This window comes from Emys orbicularis, chromosome 6, assembly GCF_028017835.1.
Source record: "Emys orbicularis isolate rEmyOrb1 chromosome 6, rEmyOrb1.hap1, whole genome shotgun sequence".
Lineage (NCBI taxonomy): Eukaryota > Metazoa > Chordata > Testudines > Emydidae > Emys > Emys orbicularis.
Window position 1 is genome coordinate 92,378,944 of NC_088688.1, and position 22,639 is coordinate 92,401,582.

Sequence of the window (22,639 nt, forward strand, 5' to 3'; positions counted from 1 at the left end):
CTCAGTCCACACCTGGATCACCCCACACTATGCCCCTCCACACTTGGATCCTGCCTTGCTGAATCTGCCTGCCTACAAATGGTGCATCTAGCACGGAGGGGCAGAGCCAGTCCTTGCACTGTGTCAGGTTTGGGTGCAGCCTCACCGCTGAGTCCGTGTCCTGGCGGGGAGCTGCACTGTGAACTCCCACTTCTGTGCAGCCAGTGGCCTGTGCTCCCCAATGCCATGCTGGAGCCTCCACATTTATTTGACAAATAAAATTTGCAGAATTTTAAAATACTGTGCGCAGAATTTTTAATTTTTTGCGCAGAATGCCCTCAGGAGTAGCATATGGATGAATGTGCTAACTAACAAAGCCCAGGAGGGGGTTCTGTTAGGGACCGCTGAATCAAACCAGAGAACAGGATGAGAACTCCTTAGCCACCTGCCTGAAATGTGCGGAAATTGTGTTGTTGTGGAGGACTTCAATTTGGGGCACATATACTGGAGGTTTCATGCCACCAGTAGTAAAACATCATTAGAGTTTCCCAAAATTACAGATGAAAATTTTCTAACACAAAAAAATACACCTAACACAAGGAAACTCTATTTTGGACCGGATTATGGACAGATAAAGAAGCTTTATGGTCACTGGATTGGAAGTTGATAGTTAAAGTAGAACTTCAGACTTACAAACCCCTTGGGAATGGAGTTAGACTGCTGGTTAGACTGACATCAATCCCAGGCAAAAATGGAAATGCTGATACAGGATTCAATTAGTACATTTAATGCTAGTCAATATATGTTTATGGAAAATAGCTTTTGGATACATTTTTTAATTTTGCCCCATACTGGCATCAGCTTCAAACTAATATTTATATAGCAAATACATGCCATCTCCAGCAGATTTAAAGCCAAGTCAGTGCAGCCTGGAAAAAACTTCAATTGTTTGAGCTGCATAAAAAGCACAAGACAAGATTGCCTTTTTGCCTATTGATCTTTGCCTTGACAGCAAAACTATGTGGCACAAATAATAAAGTTTCAGACATACTTTGATATAGCTGGAATCTCTACCAAAAAGGTCTAATAGTTACATAAACCACAGATAATATTTGTTAATAATTACTGGGTCCATTATATTTTGGCCAATTGTGCTACCCCATCCCATCCTGCCAGTGAACTGTACGTATTATAATGCATTTGGCACAAGGCAATCAACATTAAGTTAAGAATAAAAAACTAGGTTATGTTATAAACTATAGTTATAACACTATAATTTCAACATCATCAAATGACAGGTACTATTGGAATTTTTTTATATTTAGACAGTTATATGCTATTAAATCAAAACAATTCCCTTTGGCCCTTGATCAACAGCAATCTCCAAATTTGGGTCTAATATTCCAACAAATATTGTGACCACCTACAAATTGCCCTACATTTCTTTAATGAAATCAAAGTTGACCTCAATGGAGGCTTATTATGCTCTAAAATAGATTGAAAAGCTTGAAGGAACAACACCACAAGATATTGTAGTTATTTACCCTATTTACTATGCTTTCAGATTGTGTTTCTGACGGGTCACTTCATAGGTAACAAGATAGAAAGCCTAAACTGTTCATTACACAGATATATTCATTCACTATTGGAGCAACAACAAACAACAACAACAAAAACCTGACACAGATTTGTGGCAAACTTCTAGAAGAGAAAACATTTACAGTGGTAAATGCCTATTTGAATGTACTGCCTTTGCAGGTCCACACCTTTGGGGAGTACAGATGATTACCACAAGCTCAGAACCATGTAGCAAACACTGCCCCACAGAGAATCCCCCTCCGGGATGCAAACATTCACAACAAGGTTATGAAAGTCATTAAACTGATTGGGTGGGTGGACGAGCAAGAGAGACTTTTTCATTAGCTCAAAAACAGCATGTTAAAAACATTCCAAATTTTCAGTAGGATGAAATCCCCATAAAAAACAACTCATGCACTGGCTATATTTAACAAAAACAAGTTGTTGTAAGTAAGATATATTCATCTGTATTTTTATACAAAACAGTTGCATCACGATAATTAGGGTTCAAACACAATAATGCAATTCTCCCTCTCCATTCCATTGCAAAACACAACAAAATAGAAAGTGTTATTTTTTTTTACCTGTTCTAATTCTTGATTTCAAGATTATTTGACCTGTCACAGCCTCTGTCTACTTTATTGTTCCACCAAATAAATCTACAAGCAGTACACACCATTTCTAGAAATTGATTTAAAATTAGAGAGCCAAGAGTCTATTTTCTGGAACACTTCAGTTGTCTTCAGTTTCAAAGTCAGCTTTAATTCTAAACTGAATGTATTAATTGTGTACTGAGGAAGCAGATTTCCTTTTGCCCAAAGCAAAAAAGTGTTTCCTGTATTAAATAATGTTACCCTTTTGACCCAGTGGTTAGCCAAATTCAGAGCGTCTCAGATTGTTCCAGTTAGGAGGAGAAATCATTAGATGGAGTCAGCTATTTCTTGGATGTAATCTTCTTTATTTACAAAGATTATACATAAAGTCCTGTTTCCCTTAACATAGTAAGAATCAAACAGCAGGAGAGAGTTTCTTTGCTCACTGCTCCAAACTTGCCTTTCCAGCCAGCACTGTGTGGCCAGAAAGCTCTCTTAGCTTTCTGTCAAGGCATCTTTACCAGCACTTCTGTTACTGTCTGCCTGGGTTTCTGTCTGCTTCTGCGTCTCTCACACACACAAACACCCTCACGCACCCTGTCCACATAATTCAAACTCCTGAGTGGCCTTGGACATGCCTTTGTTTTGACCAGACATGGGCCCATGTTTTGGGTTTTACTACTGCTACAGTTTTAGTCAGGTTATACCGAACCCATTAAACCAGCACAATAATAATGGACATTGTATGGGTGGTATAAAAATATGGCTATGCTCATTACCATGTTAGATAACACCCCTACTGAAAGTTTCTTTAAATGTCAGAGGTGTTTTCTCCATTCTCATTGCCCAGAAATATATGCTTTTCAACTCAATTACATTTCTCCTATCTATCCTGCAAAGCAGGTATGAGTTGGATGCCTTTTACCTTGATATAACAATCACTTAGAGCTTGCTGTGCACTTTGGCCAATCCAGAAAAGCATTCAGCCACGTAAGTAGTTCCACTGAAAATAACAGAACTACTCATGTGATTAAAGTTAAGACCATGTTTAAGTAATTGGGTCTTAATATGCAGGTAACTCCTTTTGATGAGAGAATTTTCAGGCATCAGCATGGAAATATAAAAAGGCATCTTACTATAATTATAGTGGCCAAGGGAATCAGGAATGCTACTAATTTGTGAATAAAAAAAAATAAAGTTTCACAAACAAGGGAGAGAGAAGGTCCAGTTTAAAGTCCCCTAATATGAAGCAACAGAAAGAAAACATTCTGAAACAGCAAATGAAAGTTTTAAAGATTGTAAAAACATGGGGTACATAGCACCTAAAAGAAAATATAAATCCAGTACATATTACCCACTATGTATGGGTATGTAATGCAAAAGTATTCATAGCAGAAACAGACAGTAAAGTACACCTCTACCCCGATATAACGTGACCCGATATAACATGAATTCAGATATAACACGGTAAAGCAGTGTCACGGAGTGTGGGGGGGAGACCAGGCCCTGCACCCCCGGTTTCCTGCGATTCACCATGACTATCAGCCAGCCAGTAAAACAGAAGGTTTATTTCGACGATAGGAACACAGTCCAAAACAGGTCTTGCCGATACAGACAACAGAACCCCCTTTAGTTAGGTCCATCTGGGGGCCCCAGGGAAGCCACAGCCCTGTTGGTCGGGGCTCCCCTCTTTATTTCCCAGCCAGCTCCAAAAACTGAAACTCCCTTCCACCGTCTCCTTTCTCCCTTTGCCAGCTCCTCCCCCAGCCTTTGTGTCCTTTGTCCAGTTTCCCGGGCAGAGGTGTTACCTGGCCTCCAACCCCCCTCCTGGATTCTCAGGTTACATGCTCAGGTATGCTCCCTTCCCCAGTGCAGGCAGCCCCAGCAAAACTCCCCTGCAACCCTCCCAGGTCAATACTCCCCACTCAGCATTCAAACAACACATCAAGAACATTCCCACTTTGTCACAAGCAGTGCTCCGCGGGGCGGGGCTGCGCACTCCGGCGGATCAAAGCAAGTTCGATATAACGCGGTTTCACCTATAACGTGGTAAGATTTTTTGGCTCCTGAGGACAGCGTTATATCGAGGTAGAGGCGTAATATTTCACCTTAGAAATTTATACTGAGAACTACCATCAAGACACATACGTACACTGAATCACTAAAACAATTAACTTCTCAGAGCTGTAATCAATTGCATAAGTTATATTGCCTGCTAAGAACCTCTGTATGCTTAAACCAGGCAAAAATAGCTATACAATAATAGGAGACCATTTAAGATTTGCACCACAAATTTCATTTAGCTGTTAGAATAGACAATGTTACTGTTGCCACGTCTATGTCATTGTTATATATTTAGGCCAAACCCTTTCATTTCCTTAACTTTAGGCACTATGAGTTGTTCCATTTACAGTGCATAAAGTGTGCAAAATTGAGCACATTTGTAAATTGTTGCCGAATCCAGTCCTGGCTATAGATAGCAAAAGGAAATAGCTAAGATCAAATATTCTGTTTTTCTATCTCAGTATATTCCCATAGTGAAATCCTGCAACATCTTTTTAGCTTAGTACCTGCCTCCTGCAGCAGCAGGGAGCTATGAAGTACTCCCCCTGCCTGAGGCAGTGGGCCCCCAAGCCACCATGGACAGCAGGGGGATCCTCGCAGCTCCCTGGCCATTGCGGCGGGGCAGGGGGACCCTGGAGCTCTGAGCCCCCATGGGTCGTGGGGGGCCCCGGAGCTCCTAGCCACCCCACAGCTGCCCAGCCCCTTCCCATTTTATCATGGATATTTTTAGTAAAAGTCAGGAAGCCTGTGACCTGTCCCTGACTTTTACTAAAAATATCCATGAGAATATCTTAGCCTTAATAATAATCCAAACAACAGCTAGGCAAACAACTTTCTTGAAGGTGTGATTGCTTCTGGATAGGTGAGTCTCCTTTGTTATCTAAATTTAAAGCCAAAGGGGAAATTGACATTTGAATCTTGACACAAAAATTAACAGGAACTAAACGAGACAAGTTGAAGCACTGGAATCAGTTAAATTAAGAAGGCTAGCACGCAAACTGGCTTCGCAAAATAAACAAAAAACAAACCCAAACAACCTAGTACATTTCTCAACCTGAGATTCAAATAAAATAAATGTGATAGGTTAAGCTGGGAAGAAAGATCAGAAGATATATTTTGGTTTTCGTAGTGCTAAATCTTGTGTGCATATATATTTTAAAAAACTATTAATTTCTGGAATGAAAAGCCAAGATGGAACTTGCTGAGTAAAGTACCTGAAATCTGTCTACTTCCAGAATTTTAAATCATATATGCCTTTGTGGCTTTGGTTTGTTTTTAACATAGTCCTTGTTGTCTATTTTATATGCCCAAAACTCCAATTTATCATATTCTTTGACAGATCTCTTCTCCTAAGAAATATTAGCTTCTTTTGATCCAGCTCCGTCTGTTATGTCTTTTTGGGAGACTTTTTGTAGGAGGGATTGATTTACTTGAGGACTAGCTCTGAGTGTGTGTTATTATCATAAAGGAATATTAAAGATGAGCTTTAAGGGGAGGGCAAGGAATGAAGACATGTATTTAGTGGTGTATTCTTCCTTTGATTCAAATCTAACAGCAATTAAACCACCATATACTTCCGATTCACTAGGGGAGAGGGAGGAAAACAGACCTATTGAAATTTACCTGAATGCATTTTACTTAAATAGCTCCATAAAGTTCTAAGAATTACTTTTTATCTAAAATGAAATTATATTTCAACACATTCAGTTTCTGGCTTTTATGCTTCAAAAAGATTAACAATCACTGTATTTGATGCATATATAATATAATCGTATGTAATTACAGAAGAGTCAATGCTTTGATGAAAGCCATCTGGGCCTCAAAACAGGAGGAATACTACTACTGGTCCCTTAGCCACTGTAATTATGCAGCACATCTACAGGTACGATTTCTCAGCCTATGCATCCTTTCCCTTACTCCTGCAGCAACAACACAAGTAATAGAACAGGGGTATTAATATGGCCTCATTAGCCTTTTTCCTGACCCACTTCCAGTCGATTTAGGGTCCTAGTGGCCACCTGTTGCCCAGCCCATGTGGAAGTTCAGCAACCAGAGGCAGAGCTAGCCCATTCCCAAACAGGAATATCCACCCCTACCCTCAAACACATACTAAAAAGGCAAATAGGGGGACCCCATGAGTTGCTCGGGACCCAAGCTGCTTAGCACCAGCTCTGCCAGCAACAGTGGGAGGATCTCCAGAGATGACCTGTCCACCCCTTGGAGCTCCTCCAAGGAGAAACAGGAGCAGCTGTTTGGCCTTCACACCCCAGCCAGACACCTGAGACTCACTGGAATCAAAGTTGAAATCTTATCACATTCTCCTTTTGTTGATTGTTCCTGCCTCTTCCCAACTCCCTCTGCATCAGGGCCTCACTCTCTCCTCAGCTACCATGCTTCTTTGAACCAGTCTTCATAGCATCCCCTCCACCCACACACTTTCTTTGTCATTCCACTCCTCCACTTCCCCCTTCCTTCCTTCTCTCCCCTCCAAATGAATTTCTCCCTGCGCTGTTTGTCCTCAAGCCTACCCATACCACCATTCCTCATTCCCCCCCCCCGTCTAATAATGTCCTCTCCTATAAACAAACGGACCATAAATAAATACATACGTACATACATGAATGAATGAAAAAAACTAACAAGACACGTGACCATCATTACCCCATGTGTTTGCTTGTATTCTGTATCCATTCCTGCAGCCTCGGTCTGTTCTTTGTCTTTATGGATCATAAAAAGCTCTAGTTGGCATGACTCTTGGGCAGATTTGTTACCAGAAAAGGGGCTCAACTTTATGAAACAGCAACATAGAATGCAAACTTTCTGATGCACAACCCACAGTCAACCAAGACTGTTGCTCCTGCCCACATCTGGCTAATACCCCTCTTCCCCAGAGGAAGTGTGAAAAGCCAGACCTGCAGATCTGAAGACTCTGTTCTTCAGGGGGCTACACTGAAACTTGGTCAGCAGCTGGGCTATCTGAGAAAAAATAGCCGTCTTCAACGGGGGCACATGGTTGCCAAACGGAAAGTGAGTGGGAGCAGGATGCAGAAGGAATTACAGACAGAACACCAGTGAAAATGGAAAAGGAAGAAGAGTAGGGATCAGACAGAAAGAGATGAGATAGAAGAAAAATGGAGGAAATAGGAAAGGGGACCAGAGTGTGAAAAAGATAGAAAGGCACAAAGATGAGAGGGAAGAAACAGAAGAGAATCTAATAAAAAGGGAACAGCACAACAGAATGAGCGGAAGGTAACATCAAAGCATTATGGTGGTAACAGCAGAATGAAAGCAGGAGATGGAAGGACAGAGAAACAAGGAGGGGAAAACGGGTGAGAAAGCACCAAGACATCATGTTAAGGAGAGTACACTGTTTTATTTAGTCATAGGTGTGAGCTGAATAATTACTGTAAAATCACTGGGGATGATAAATTTAATTTAGGTGAAGCAATATGCAAATTAGGGATGACAGGCTCCTGTCAAGCTGGCAGTGAGGTTGATGCTGGGGAGATGGTGAATCATTTCTGGAAGCCCTCATACATCATGCCCAGATCCAGGTGCTCTGATGTTATGGATATTTGCGTGAATAGCATAGCAAAGGAACTGCAGGATGTTCAGCACACTTTTTTCAAACAGACCTGAAGTAGCTTACACTATACCACATTACATCATGAACTTTCCCTGGCTACACCTAGCCATGTCCTGAAATTCAATCATTTCCTCCTAGAGCCACAGTTTCCTCTTTCATTAAATGGCCTGCCATTCCTGTAGTGTCTTTTATAGTGATTTTTACGATAAATTATACAGTTCACACTTGTGACTCAAAGAAACTGATTACTATCCTTAAAATAGTCCTTGTGCTTTTTCTCTGAAGGTTACTGATAGTGAAGGGCTTCCATAATGGCCAGTAGTTCCCTTCATGAGCTTTCTTTGTTTGGACAGATGGCCAACCATTTGGCCCTCCCTCTTCAAATTCCACAGGTGTCACTTAAGTTGAGCCTCAGTCTTTGTCTACATTACAAACTTATGTCAGTAAAACTACACTGCTCAGGAGTGTAGAAAATCCACACCCCTGAGTGATGCAGTTATATCGATCTAACTTCTGGTGTAGACAGCACTATGTTGACAGGAGGGCTTCTCCTGTTAACATAGCTACTGCCTCTTGGGGAGGTGGAGTACCTACACTAACAGAAGAAGATCCTGTCTGCATAAAACATTGACATTGTATATACCCCTGTAACTAAATAACCCATCAAATGAGAAAGCAGCTTTGTGGAATGCCAATAAAGAACTTTAACAGAAAAGCGCTAATTTCAAAGCAAGTAGTCATTGCCTGTGGTGATCGGAGGTCAAGGACTCTAAATGCATTCCTCACTCTCTGTCAAAGTAAGAGCCCACATGGATAGTGACCCTGTCATCAAGTTTTCTGTGAGAAGGTGCTATAAGAATGGAGTCGAGGAAAGTTCAGAGATGAAGGATCTGTTTGGATTCTAACAGGATGGAATAACTGAACGAGAAGACAGAGATCCTCAGAGTTATTCTGTGCAGCCCTGGGAGACTTATGGGAAACTGGCAGATTACTACATCTCTGCTACCATTTGGAATTATAGATTGTGACTAACCTGTACATATATTTTACCTGCTTTAACCTCTCAATAACTCTTATTTCCTTTTCTTATGTAATAAATCTTTAGTTAGTTTACTATAGAACTGGCTGTCAGCATTGTCTTCGTTGTAAGATCTAGGGTACCAATTGATCGGTGGTAAGTGACTGGAAGCAACCTAAATGTGGTGTGATTTTTTTTATGTAAGTGACATTTTATCACAAAGTCCAGTTTGTTTGGGTGGGAAGGTAGTCCCCTTAGACTCTCCAGGCTGTCTGTCACTCCATGGTAAAACTAGTATAGTGATCCAGGAGTTCACATTTGTTACTGGCTTGGTGAAATCTAATTATAGAACACACCACCAGGTTACGGTGTCTGCCCTGAGGCAGGCATTCTCAGTCCTGAGTCACTCCAGACAGCCTAACACCTGAGTCTCCAGTTTGTCAGGATGCCAGACAATTACTCACAGCAACTGGCCCCCACCTAGTTTTTTTCTGCTGGCTTTATCTTCCTCCTCCATTATCTTCCTTCCTTCCTTGACATTTTCTTCTTCTGTCTACATCCCAACTCTGTACTGTTCTGCCCAAACTTTTCCCACTTTGTATGCCTCTTTCCCCTGCCCTTGTCGGACATTTTCTCTTTCCAAATTCCCCTCTCTGCTTCTTTCTCCTACCACCCTTCTTCAAGTCAGGGTTTCCCAAATGTACTGATTTTTCTATCTGAAGTAAGATGATCCAGTCTAGGGAACAAACTTTTTAGAAGACAAATCTCTTACCTGTTGTATTCTTATCATTCAAAAGCAAGTTGTTTGCTACAAGCCACTTCTGAAGCAGATACCCTGCAATATTTTCTTGTAAAAGGGTCATCAAATCCCCATTTAGAAGTGACCCATTAAAAGTACAGAGTATTAAGATGACGATTTGTGTATGATCATAAAGCAAAAGAGACAAGAAAAAATATCTGTAACAGGTACTGCCATCATCAGAGACTAACTTTTAGAGAGGCAACACAGCTGCAAAAAATTACATACCATACAGATAACATAGTTTCCCAGAAGACTACTTTTGTTAATTTATGATTATATCATTCATGAAGACGAATACTGCAGTTGCTCATTCCTCTTTCAAGTGAAGATGACTGTACACAGTTGTTTATTAGGGATGGGATAGAGCTGTGAAGTTCAGATCGAAACTTTCCCAAAGTTCAAGGGCACTTTGAGTCATGATTTTGGAGTAAAGGCCTATCATCTTCAATAATTATACTGTTTTTCCCCTGGATATTGAAATCCCTCCCCCGACCCAAAACAAGCAAAAAACATGAAAGATACAAGAACAATTAACCTTAGGTTTCACAGTATGCCCAAGTGCTACATGTATTACCAACTTTATATTCGGAAACAGAGATATGGTACTTTTCTATATTTGCTCTGCTATAATTATCCTTTGGATTTCTCTTTGCTAAGATAGACTGTGGTGACTAGGGATACTGAAAGGTACTAGAGACTTGGGCATAGCTGAAATACAGATCTTTGACTATCAAATATTTGAGACAGATGTACATGTATATTTCATACAGCATAAACAAGTAATAAAGGAGATTGGGTTTCTTTGGTACCCAGCATCCTATTTCCTTTCTACGATCAACAGCCATACCCCCCACTACGCACCCTCCATCCTGAAAATCAATTCTCCTCCATCCACATATTTAAAGTGTGGTTAGCACAGCTTTTAACTATAATGCCACTTGGCAAATTCAGGAAGTTCCTGGGCAGTAGAACAATAATTGTGCTTTATTTACTCTGCTGTTGTTACCTTTTTCTCTCTATTTTCCCCTCAATGCCCTCACTTCCTGGCTGCAGATTTCTGCCTCTCAAGAAGTGGATGCTGAGCTGACAACCCTCAGAGGCTGATCTGGAGGGGATCTGGAACCTACCGTCCTCTCTTTCAGGGGTAGATCCAGCCCCTGGCAAGGAGAGGAAGGTAGTCCTGGGAGCTGCTTGGGTCTGGGAGTGTCTAGGGGAGGTGGAGGAGTTGGGGATTACTGCTGCAGCTGGTGGCCCCCCTATTTAATGGGAAGGATTGATGGGGAAGCTCTGGTAAATTCACTGGGGCAGCGACAGGAGCTCAGCAGGACTGTGGAAAGGAAATCAGTCATTGGAGAAACAGCAAGCAGGAAACCTTGATTTAAATAATCGATTTTTTGCATTTGTACTTTTTTGTTATTTCCCTACAGAAAAGTTGATTCGTATTGGCTAGTAACTATTAAAAATGGTTGATTTCCTAAATATAGCCTTTATATCAAATTTAGTACTTCAGGGTCATATACTATATCTATACACATTTATTTAAACTTAACTTATATTTATTCAGATTCTAAATTTTTGCTTTTTTATGTTAGAAAATAGTGAAAAATGCATTTATTTACTTGATAATTATTTTTTCTAACTGTGATTTGAGTCAAGCTACATATGGAAGAAAATTTGGAATTCAATTAAAAATGGATAAAACCAGCATTGTAAAATTAGTTTTTATTAAATAAACAACCTGAAATGTGCTGCATACACACACAAAAAAAAAATCAAAATATGTTCTGCATTTAAAGCTAAATAACCGATTTATTACACAAAGGAAGTATTGTCTACAGCTAGTGAATTGAACCGATTGTTTCTGGTCACTGTGACCTTCCAGGTTTTAGAACTAGGAGATCTCATGTTCTCACATCTCATTTTTATTCATAGATTGGAAGAGGAAAACAAGCTTGGCCTGCTTTTTCAACTTCCAATCAGTTTTTAAACTTTGAATGAACTAGTCATTGAACTGGACTAGCTGAATAAACTGAAATTAAGAAAATATTCTCTCTCCATCTATGGAAGAGGCTTCTGCTGTTAAAAGCTGGTTTAGCAAATTATCAAATTCTGGTTTCAGGTGCTTAGCCAGTGACTTTGACCAGTTCACTGGGTTGACTTTCTTTAATATGGTGGCAGCAAAACATGTATTGCTGGAATTTTTTTTATTTACTTTTAATAGATTATAGTAAATTTAGGCCTTAACACAAGTTGTAATAATTTCAAATATAGTTTGAACAGTTTTTTTTTTAAATGTATTTAATTTAAAATTTAAAAATCCAATTTAATTACCCATTTTCATTCATCCTGTCTCAAGGGGAACATGCTCTTCTTTTTCCCCTGGAGCACCACTGTCAGTGCAGAGGGGACAACTGCTTTCCACTGCACCATATCTCCTCAACAGAATGCTTCAATACCATGATGAGGGGCATTACAGATTGGGACTCCCTAGGGGGAATCTGTCAGTGACATGTGGGTTACAGGATGCCAAATCAAAGCAATGCTACGTTTCTTAACCACAGGGCACTTTGGGAGGAAATGTCATGACACCAACAAGTTAACATGAAAAGGCAAATGTATGTTCCCTGAGACATTCAGTTTGAAAGTATAGCTTTGACACGGCAAGAACTAGCTTAAAACTAATTTAACTAGTACATCAATACAATGATGTGTCACAGAGGTCTGCATTATAGGGAAAAAAACAAAACAAAACAAAAAAACATCTTCCTTTCGAAAAGAGTCTATTGTGTAAATCTCTTGTGGGAGCACTAACCTGAGGCTGGCTACCCATGTTGCAGCATCTCTGACTAAACAAGCTTTAGACGTGACCGTCTGAGGAGTATCCTCCAAAAAGAAAAACAACAAACATATGAAGACAACCTGTTGAAATTTTTTTGGACATACGCTGATTTTTAATAAACTATAGTGTGCAATCTATAGCAGAGCTATCAAATAATACAAAATTCTAGATTCTTTTATTTTAAAAGGCTCTGAGTAAAGGAATTGCTTCTTTACCAATAGCAACATCCTTCTAATGGCAGCTGGAACTATCCTATATTAAGGAGCATGAATGGGATTAGGATGCTGATCTTATGCTGATGAATGTCATTATGTAGACAAGTAAAGTTTTCAATTAGCAATAAAGTACATTATTGACTTAAGTCTCTAAATATTATAGCTATTCAAACACTTTTCCATGTTATTCCAATATCTACTCTTCTCTATACTGAAGCTCATAGAATCTCCATATACTTGCTTTATTTTTATTATAAAATAACCACACACAAAAATAATCAAAATTGTCTCATGTTTAAAAAAAGTAAATGTTTTTAGATTCAATTGGTAAGTCCACAGATAGCAAGAAAAACAGATTGGCTTACAGATCAAGAACTCTGCCAGTAACTTAGAAAGCTGATTTGGAGAAGTACAGGCACCCCCCTGACCCCACCCCACCCCCAAAAAAGCCCAGTTTAGACTGATTCTGCTCTCACTTACACCAGTTTAACTTCCTTAACTTCAATGGAAATACTCCTGATTTATCTCTTAAACTGAATTTTCACTTCCTTGCACTGTGTTTATGCCAGTAACTGCAACTACTCTAACAGCTGAAAACATGGCCCATTGTTTTTAAACAAACCTTAAACAAATGCACAGTTCAGTCTCCCCTTGACATGCATAATACCCTCATTAGCTTTAATAGGAGTTATGCACGCTCATCCTCAAAGGGAAAATATACACTAAACAAACAGTGAGTCAGTCACGACAACCCTTAGTTTACTGATTTTACATGCCAAAGTGAAGGTTACCTTAAAGGCAAATTTCCATGTATCCAATTTAAGCCATTTAACGCATACATATCAATCAATCACACATAAAAATAAATAAATAAATAAAATCACATTTTATTCAATGCAGAGATCTGAAAATTTGCCTGGGAAGCAGAACTTTTCAGTATGAATAAACATGTGTCTTTTAAAGTAACAGTTTTAATTAGCATTGATTATTATTGCTAGTAGGGGGCATCTTGATCCTGCACAGATAGTTTGGAAGCCAAAGGTAAGAGCTGTAAAACTGGCCTAATAACATTCCTTAGATAAAGGTAACATATATCCATTAAATAATTGGTTTAAATATTACATAGTATATTAAAGCCACTGATTGCTCAAGGAGCAAAAGAAAAAACAGACTAGGTTGTATTGCCAGTGCCACAAATGATTTCAAAAGTGCCACTGCCTGGTGTAAGATTAAAAATGACAGTTTTTTCAAAGCTATTTTGAAAAAGACTTGACAGTTTATACATCTGAAAACTTGCATGGTGAGAAACACTTCTAAACAGAACATGCAGCAGCCTGCAAAGGAGGATACAAGTTTGGTTTATGCCCTTTTTTGCTTCTCTACGATATAAAAAGGCGATTTGAGAAATGATTGGTTTATTTTTAGTTCAGTTTGTGTCAATCCCCCCCCCCCCCCATTAGATTGATAAGGAATATGAAGTTTTGCCTTCTTTGTTTTTAATGTGGACTAGAGAACTGGAATGGGCATTTGGGGGAAATCTGATGGTAAATGAGGAGATCATATCATATAGAGTGGGTGCTCCCTGGCTCTAATCCATCCATTCCCACCTCGTGCACACACACAGATTAGTGATGTCCCAGAGACTCAGAGGTGTTAACGGCAAGCATGCAAGAGGCCATGTTCCATGTCTCTTTATGAGCTTTTGGGATTTTATAACCCTTCTTGTGCCCTGCTGCTCCATGATGCAGAATGGAAGGAGCTGGGGGCCCACCGTCCCTTGCAACCATTTTCTGTTTTATCTAATAAACAGCCATAGTACAATACTAATAAATTTTGCTGGCACAGCACTAAACACTCAAGAGCATCACTAATTATTCATGTGAATTTTGGCAAATGTTCAGAATTCTCTAGATCTGAAAATTGCTGGCAGAAAAACAATTTTACTGATGCTCTTTTCTACCAAAGTAATTTTACGGTATCTATTTTAAAAAACTTTGATCACCAACCACAGCATACATAATAGTACACATCACTTTAATCTCATTTTGCTAGTTTTTCTCCCTGGAGATCATCCTAAAAGTGAAGCTTACTCAAAAAGCTGGATCCTGAAGAGAACTCTTCTCATTGAACACTCCAACAGTTGTTTTCCAACTATCCATTTTAGAATTCTCCTACATTATCAGTAAAATTTGCCTAACTGGCTAATCTACATTGTTTAAAAATGAGATATCACCTTAGGCCAGAGGTGGGCAAACTATGGCCCGTGGGCCGGACCATCCTGCCCGGTTCCTGAGCTCCTGGGCCAGGAGGCTAGCCCCCAGCCCCTTCCCTGCTGTTCCCCCTCCCCCGCAGCCTCAGCTCACTCGCTCCACCGCCGGCGCAATGCTCTGGGCGGCGGGGCTGTGAGCTCCTGGGGCAGCGCGCTCCTGGGGCAGCGCAGCTGCAGAGCCCGGCCTGACCCAATGCTCCGTGCTGTGTGGTGGTGGCAGCGGCATGGCCCGGCTCCAGCCGGGCAGCGCAGCTGTAGCGCCGCCAGCCACCGGTGCTCCAGGCAGTGCGGTAAGGGGGCAGGGAGCAGGGTGGGTTGGATAGAGGGCAGGGGAGTTCGGGTGGTGGTCAGGGGGCGGGGGTGTGGATAGGGGTTGGAGTGGTCAGGGGGTTGAATGGGGTCAGGGGGGCAGTCAGGAAGGAGGGGGGTTGGATGGGGTGGCAGGGAGCAGTCAGGGGTTCCAGGGGCAGTCAGGGGACAGGGAGAAGGGGTGGTTGGATGGGGCAGAGGTCCCGGGGGGGCCGTCAGGAATGAGAGGAGGGGTTGGATGGGGTGGCGGGGGCAGAGGGTGGTAAGGGGACAGGGAGCGGGGGGGTGTGGATGGGGCAGGGGTCCCAGAGGGGCCGTCAGGGAATAAGGTGGGGTTGGATGGGGCAGGAGTCCGGGGGGGGGGGGCAGATAGGAGGTGGGGGCCAGGCCACAACCCCCTCCCCTAACCGGCCCTCCATACAATTTACGAAACCCGATGCGGCCCTCAGGCCAAAAAGTTTGCCCGCCCTTGCCTTAGGCCCTGATATCACAGTTGGATTCATGCAGGCAATCCCATGGACTTCACAGAGTCCCACGGAATTCACTGGGGTGCCTGCCTGGATGAAGTTGCAGGACTGAGGCCTCAGAGGGTCAGCTGAGTAACACAGGTGCAAGATTTCATTTTTGTAATGTCTAGATTGATTAGACATTTAAAACAATTCCATTTAATCTTTAAACATTCCCCTACAATGCTGGAAACCAAAACAGTGGCAAGGTAGTAATGCATGAGAAATACAAAGTGAAACTTATGGTAAACAAAGTGAAAGTGACCAGTCTATTTCACTGACCCAAATTAATGCAGAGCACAAATTAAAAACATACTGCACACGATTTAAACTAGAATTTTTAAAGATTATCTTAGTTTCCATATTTAGGGTATCAAATTTAGACCAAGTAAAATGGTTTTAAGTTATTTTTATTTTGCCAGTGCCCCTTTAAAATATAGAGACTGAATAAATTAAAAGCCTACAAACGTTTCTAGCTCAGATTTGTTTAGCCTGTTTCTGAACAATAATTGTACTACACAACAGTCATCTCTCAAACTGCTCTCTAACCCAAAATAATGTTCTTCAATAATCCTTTAAAGAAATCATAATCTGCTATGCTGTCTTTTAGGGTAGTAAAGTCTACAGCAGTCTACGGGCCGGGCCGGTTTGTTTACCTGCCGCGTCCGCAGGTTCGGCCGATCGCGGCTCCCAGTGGCCGCAGTTCGCTGCTCCAGGCCAATGGGAGCTGCTGGAAGCGGTGGCCAGTATGTCCCTCGGCCTGCACGTCCCTCAGCCCGCGCCGCTTCCAGCAGCTCCCATTGGCCCGGAGCAGCAAACCGCGGCCACGGGGAGCCGCGATCGGCCGAACCTGCGAACGTGGCAGGTAAACAAACCGACCTGGCCCGCCAGAGGCTTTCCCTGCACAAGCGGCGGAACAAGTTTGGGAGCCACTGGTCTACAGATATGATCCTTCAAAAACATATGCATGTGAATAACTTTACTCATGTCCCATTGAGTTCACAGGTATAAATATTTGCACAACTCAGTTCCAATGATCGGTCAATAGAACACTGGACTGGGACCCAGGAGACCTGGGTTCTATTCCTGGCTCTGCATTGGTCTGCTGGATAACCTTGGGCAAGTCACTTCACCATCCTGTGCCTCAGTTTCCCTCACCTGTAAAATAAGGATTACGCTACTGACCTCCTTGTAAAGCACTTTGAAATCTACTAATGAAAGACACTATATAAGAGCTAGATTATATTATTGCTTCAATACTAGGAAAACTGGCTGAAACAATAATTAGAAATAGAATGATAAAATATTTAGATGGACACAATATGATACGGACAAACCAGCATATCACCTGTGAAAGGATATCTTGCCTCTAAAAGCTACTAGAATTCTTTAACATTTCAACAAAATAGTGGATAAAGGAGAACTAGCTGAAATAATTTAATTGGATTTTCAAAAAAAATCTTTAACAAAATCTCACACCAGAGACTCTTAAGGTAACTGAGTAGTTATGGGAATAAGAAACAAAGTACAGTACTGTCATGGATTAGAAACTGCAAACTTTATGCATGTGTGTAAATGTTTACAGGATTGGGACCTAAATGATCAGTTTTCAGCATAGCAAAAGGTTAACAGTGGGGTGGTCCAATGTCCTGGACTGGGCTGGTGTTGTTTAAGACGCTTTTCAGTGGTCTGGGAAAAGGGTGAACAGTGAAGTGGCAAAAATTGCAGATGACAATAATTTAAGTAAAGACTAGAAAAGACCACTCTAATAAAGCCAGGCAAATGAGCAGCACAATGACAGATGAAATTATTTCTTCCAGTGTGAATTACTGTGTATTTGTTGGCATAGAATTTTAACTATTCATCCATACTGCTTGGTTCTAAATTAACTGTAAACACTCAGGCGAAAGACCTAGACAACAGGGCAGGCAGCTCTATGAAAAACTGTTCACCCTTTTTCCAGACTACTGGAATGCTGAACATAAGGGGAAATTTTGTATAACAGAGATAAACAGTCTAACCACTGTGGCATTACATAGCTCACTGCACTGAGACATGCAAAGCAGAAAACAAAGTATCAGGCTGTATAAAGAATGGAACTGAAAATAATACTGAAAATATAACATTGGTATACCCTCATCTGGAATACTGTTTCATCCTATCTCCAAAAAAAAGAAAGCAGAAATAGAAGGGCATCAGAAACTAGCAACAAAAATGATTAGAGGTATGAACAGGCATTGAAGACTGTTTAGCTTAGACAGCAGACCAGTAATAAGGGACATGATAGAGTACAACAAAATAATAAGAAGGTAAACTCCTTTTCTCTCAGTACAAAGAACACTCCATGAAACTGAAAAACAACACATTTAAAACCAATCAATGATTTTTTTTTAATTTTTTTTTTTTAAACACAGTGCATAGTTATTCTGTGGAACTCACTGCCACAAGATCATTGCTGCCAAGAGCTTAGTAGAATATTACAAGAACTAGACATGTATAGATTTAAAAGAACATCTAGATAGGATAAAAAAATTATAAGGGACATAAATACTCACACTTCAGTGCATAAACCAACCACCAACTGACAAGTTTGGAAGAAATTTCTCTTATGGGAAAGTTATTCCATAATTGTCTACTACAGAGTTACTTGCGCCTTCCTTTGAAGCATCTGGTATTGCAGAATGTCAAGTGAAAGGGCACTAGTCTAGACGGACAACTAGTTTAATGTGGCATAGCAACTCCTAGGTTCCTGTGTAGTGCCACAGTGTTTAGACTGTTCATCTGTTATACACCATTTCCCCTCATGTTCGGCATTGCATAACTAGACAAGTTCAATATGGAGGGGTGGGGGAATCACCTTTCTTTTCAGCATCAGCCAGGTGCTGCCCATTGCAAGCAACAGGCTGTTAGACTTAACAAACGGTCTGGTCCTGTATGGTAACTCCCATTTGCCTTAATGATGAAGGACACAAGATGCTCTGTGGAATGTTATACCATCCAGCAAAATGCTGCTATTTTACACATATCTAATAAAATACACATACTAAAAATCTTCAGATGAAAATACTGTATGCACAGTAGTGTCTTTTTGTAAGTCTCAGTATTTTTATTTGCTTTAGTTTTGCTTTTAAAGTTTCCGAAGATACAAATACACTTTATGAAATAATCTGCAAAATGCCATGCCCAGATATTTGAAAAAATTAAATTATAGAAAGAACTAGAGAAGTTACCAGTATGTGTCAACCAATGAATCTAATGGGAGAAATACAAACATGATCCTGAATTGGAACCCTGAGCCAAATCCTACTTGTCTTACTCAGATGAGTAGCCTCACTGGCCCTGATCCTGTGCTGAGAACCATAGGGTGGAACCCTCCACCCACAGTCCACTGAAATCAGTGCAGATATAATCATAAAAACATGAATGTTTCTTTTTAGTTACATGAATATATATTGTAAAAATGTCATATGCCCCCAGGCTGAGATATAAAGTTTAGAGAATAATAGAGAAAATCTGAATCCAGTTCTGTAACTATCCTCACTGATACTGACAAATAAGTAAAGAAACAGTACAGCTGCTAGCACAAGTACCTAGCTTCCTTTTCGTCATACTCTGTGGTTGTGCATAACAGTGTTTTTCCACCTCGTTTGAAAGCAGCTATTCCACAGAGCATATTTCAACTCCTACATTATTCTATCCACCGCTCTTCTAATGACAGCAAGTAAGGAGGAGGAGCCAGAGCAACGGCATTAGCCTCCTTTCATTTTCCCTTTTACTGCCCTACACAATAATCTAATGTATCTCTCAAGAATGCTAACCCATCTATTGCAACTTTGTAAGCTTCCTGCTGATTAAAATTTCCCCTCCCAAACACTACTTCCCTATATTCTGTTATTGGTATTTGCAAAAAATGAAAAAGCCCTGCAAACAGTTAAGCAATAAAATCCCTTCCCACTCCTTCTCTGGGGAGAGCCACAAGCTGTTGACTAGCGTCATTATTCCTTCATACTCTTACTAGTGAGGTTCTTTACTGTGTAATTGTCCATTACAGGGGTTTTAGACCTTCCTCCGAATCAACTGGTACCGATCATCACCAGAAACAGGATAGACTATTTGTTCTCATCCATTATGGCAATGCTTGTATCCTTCCTGGTCCTCACAACACCATCCCATTATCCAAAGAAGGGGAGAAAAGAGAAGAGAGGGCAGTGCCTAAGTCAGACACCGCAGCATCACACATATTGCAATTACCAAGCAGATGGGGCAGGAAAAGAAGCCAGTCAATGTCATCTGTCAGAATCTGCCCTCTTCCTCTCTCTATAGAGCCACCTCTCTCTCCCTACTTTTCCTAATATATAAAATATATTTATATTTGTAACACACGCAGGGAATACATGCATTAAATCTGATGGTTGAGAGTGGGAATGGAGAAAGCTTGGCACAACCCTCAAGACGTCAGAAAACTTACCGATCACGCAACAGCTAATCTGTTCAAAACCAATTATGAAACCAGCGTCGCCAACACAATTTTCTCAGACTCCAGTTATTCTTCAATGTTCCTCTCTCTGCTCAGCAAACCACAAAGAAAGGCCCACTGTGACAGCTAATACTTTACTAAATATCAGGGACAGGGCAATCCATTTCCCTTTACAAACAGAGAGAAGAAGAGACTACTACTTAATCATTTTGGTTTGCCAATTAGACACCTCAGTAATACACGACTGCATATAAAAGGTATCTTCCTCTCCCCGAAACACTTCTCTCCTGATAATAAAAATTATTAATCCATAAACCCATGTCTGATAGAACTATATGCTTCCAAAGTAAGCTATTTACAAAAAAAGCAGACCAGCCAAATGAAGATTTAAATACCTCCACATTAAGCCCCAACCAAATTATTTCTATTTAAAGTCCAATATTTATATTTCATTATCCTCCTTGAGGATAGGCAATAGGCAGAAAGAGGAAGGCAGGTCCCTACATATGTTAGACACTGATAAGTATCTCACACAAAGGTACATAATATATTTGTTGGGTGTATTATTTATACACAGAACAGAGATTCAAGCGAACTACATACACACCATCTGAAAAGAGAAAAGGCCTTTCCTGCTTAGTAGAAACGTTTTTCACCTCTCTCCCTCACTCTGCAGCTAAAGCCCAAACCAAACAGCTGCAATTACAAAAGGGGATAAAAAAAATCCCCCCTTTTCTTTTTCTTTTTTAAAGACCTCTTTCCCGAACCATGTAAAAACCACACACAAGCACCTACAGATTTTATGTATGTTACTTCTTTGGATGTACAACACACACACACACGCCTGTCTGGAGCGGGGCTTCTGGCTCGCCGCAAGAAGTTCGCTGTCACGATGCACAACTGCACTCACGCCCCCGCTGCCTCTCCTTCCCCCGCTGCTCCCCGAGCTCCTTCCTGCGGGACGTCGGACAGGCTGCGCTGTGGCGGGGGCATAGAAAGCCGTGTCCCTGCGATGCCTGGGTGCGCCGCGCCGCTGGCTACTCACCCCGCGGCGCCCGGCTCCCTCCGCGCGAGCCGCAGGGGGAAGCGGCGCCCCTGGGGCTGGCCGGCCGCTCTGCGCTGCGGGACCCTGGCGCGGGCTCGGGGGCCGGCTCGCGGCGCTGGGCTCAACAGGCCTGTGCCCAGGGGCCCCGGCGAGTCACCGGCGCGTCATCACGTAGAGGCTGGGGAAGAAGCAGGCTCCCGCGGAGGGAGGAGCCAAGGACGAGGCTCTCCCCCTCCCGCCGCCACACACCCACCCACAGCCGGGCGGGCCCCGCGGACTCCCCGCGCCCGGGCTGGGGTGGGGACCAGAGCCCGCGGCAGGCAGGCTAAGGGGGCCCCTGGAGCAGAGGGCTCTGCGGGGCGCACCCCGCCCAGGAGAGGCGATGGGGACCCCAGGGAAGACGCCTGTGTGGGTGGGAGAGGAGAGGCTCTCCCAGAGCAAAGGGAGGGGAGGATGTGTCTCCTGCAGGGGCAGGCTTTGCCCGGCCAACTTTCTAATTGCACAAAACCCAATATCCTTGGCCAGCCCCCTGCCCCGCCCCTTCTCTGAGGCCCCGCCCTCCACTCACTCCAGCTTTCCCCCCCCCCTTGCTCTCCCCCACCCTCACTCACTTTTACTGGGCTGGGGCAGGGGGTTGGGGTGAGGGCTCCAGGCTGGTGCCAGCAATGAGGGGTTCAGGGTGGGGCAGGGAACTGGGGTGTGGGAGAGGTGAAGGCTCCAGCTGGGGGTGCAGGCTCTGGGCTGGGGCCAAGGGGGTTGGAGTGCGGGAGTGGGCTCAGGGCTGGGGTGGGGGAGGAGGTGTGGGCTCTGGGATGGGGCCGGGGTTGGGGGTGCAGGTGTGGGCTCCAGGAGGGAGTTCGGGTGTGGGAGGGGGCTCAGGGCTGGGGCAGGGGTTTGGGGTGCAGGTGGGAGATCTGAGAGGGGGTTGGGATGCAGGAGGGAGTTCGGGGTGCAGGCTCTGGCCGGACAGCACTTACCTGAGGCAGCTCCTGGTTGGCAGCACACTGGGTCTATGGCAGACTCCCTGCCTGACCTGGCTCCACGCTGCTCCCGGAAGAGGCCGGCATGTCCGGCACCTGGGCAGAGGCGCGCCCACATGGCTCTGCGCGGTATGCACTGCCCGTGCCCGCAGGCCCTGCCCCCGCAGCTCCTTTTGGCCGCAGTTCCCGGCCAATGGGAGCTGCGGAGCTGGCGCTTGAGGCAGGGGCAGCCTGCGGAGCCTCCCTGGCCCCTGCACGTAGGGGTCGCAGGGACATGCTGGGCACTTCCAGGAGCCGTGCGGAGCCAGGGCAGGCAGGGAGCCTGCCTTAGCCCTGCTGCGTCGCTGATCGGACTTTTAACGGCCCGGTCAGCAGTGCT

The 22,639-nt window shown here is 42.8% G+C and overlaps 1 protein-coding gene across 1 annotated transcript in view; it reads right to left on the bottom strand.

The window, feature by feature from the left end:
• JAK2 (Janus kinase 2) overlaps window positions 1–21,245 on the bottom strand; it is a 147,046-nt gene extending 125,801 nt beyond the window's left edge. Inside the window, exon 1 of the mRNA XM_065406323.1 lies at window positions 21,031–21,245. The gene's annotated coding sequence lies outside the window, so the exon portion shown is untranslated. The remainder of the gene's footprint in view (window positions 1–21,030) is intronic.
• Between the last annotated feature and the right edge of the window lie 1,394 nt (window positions 21,246–22,639).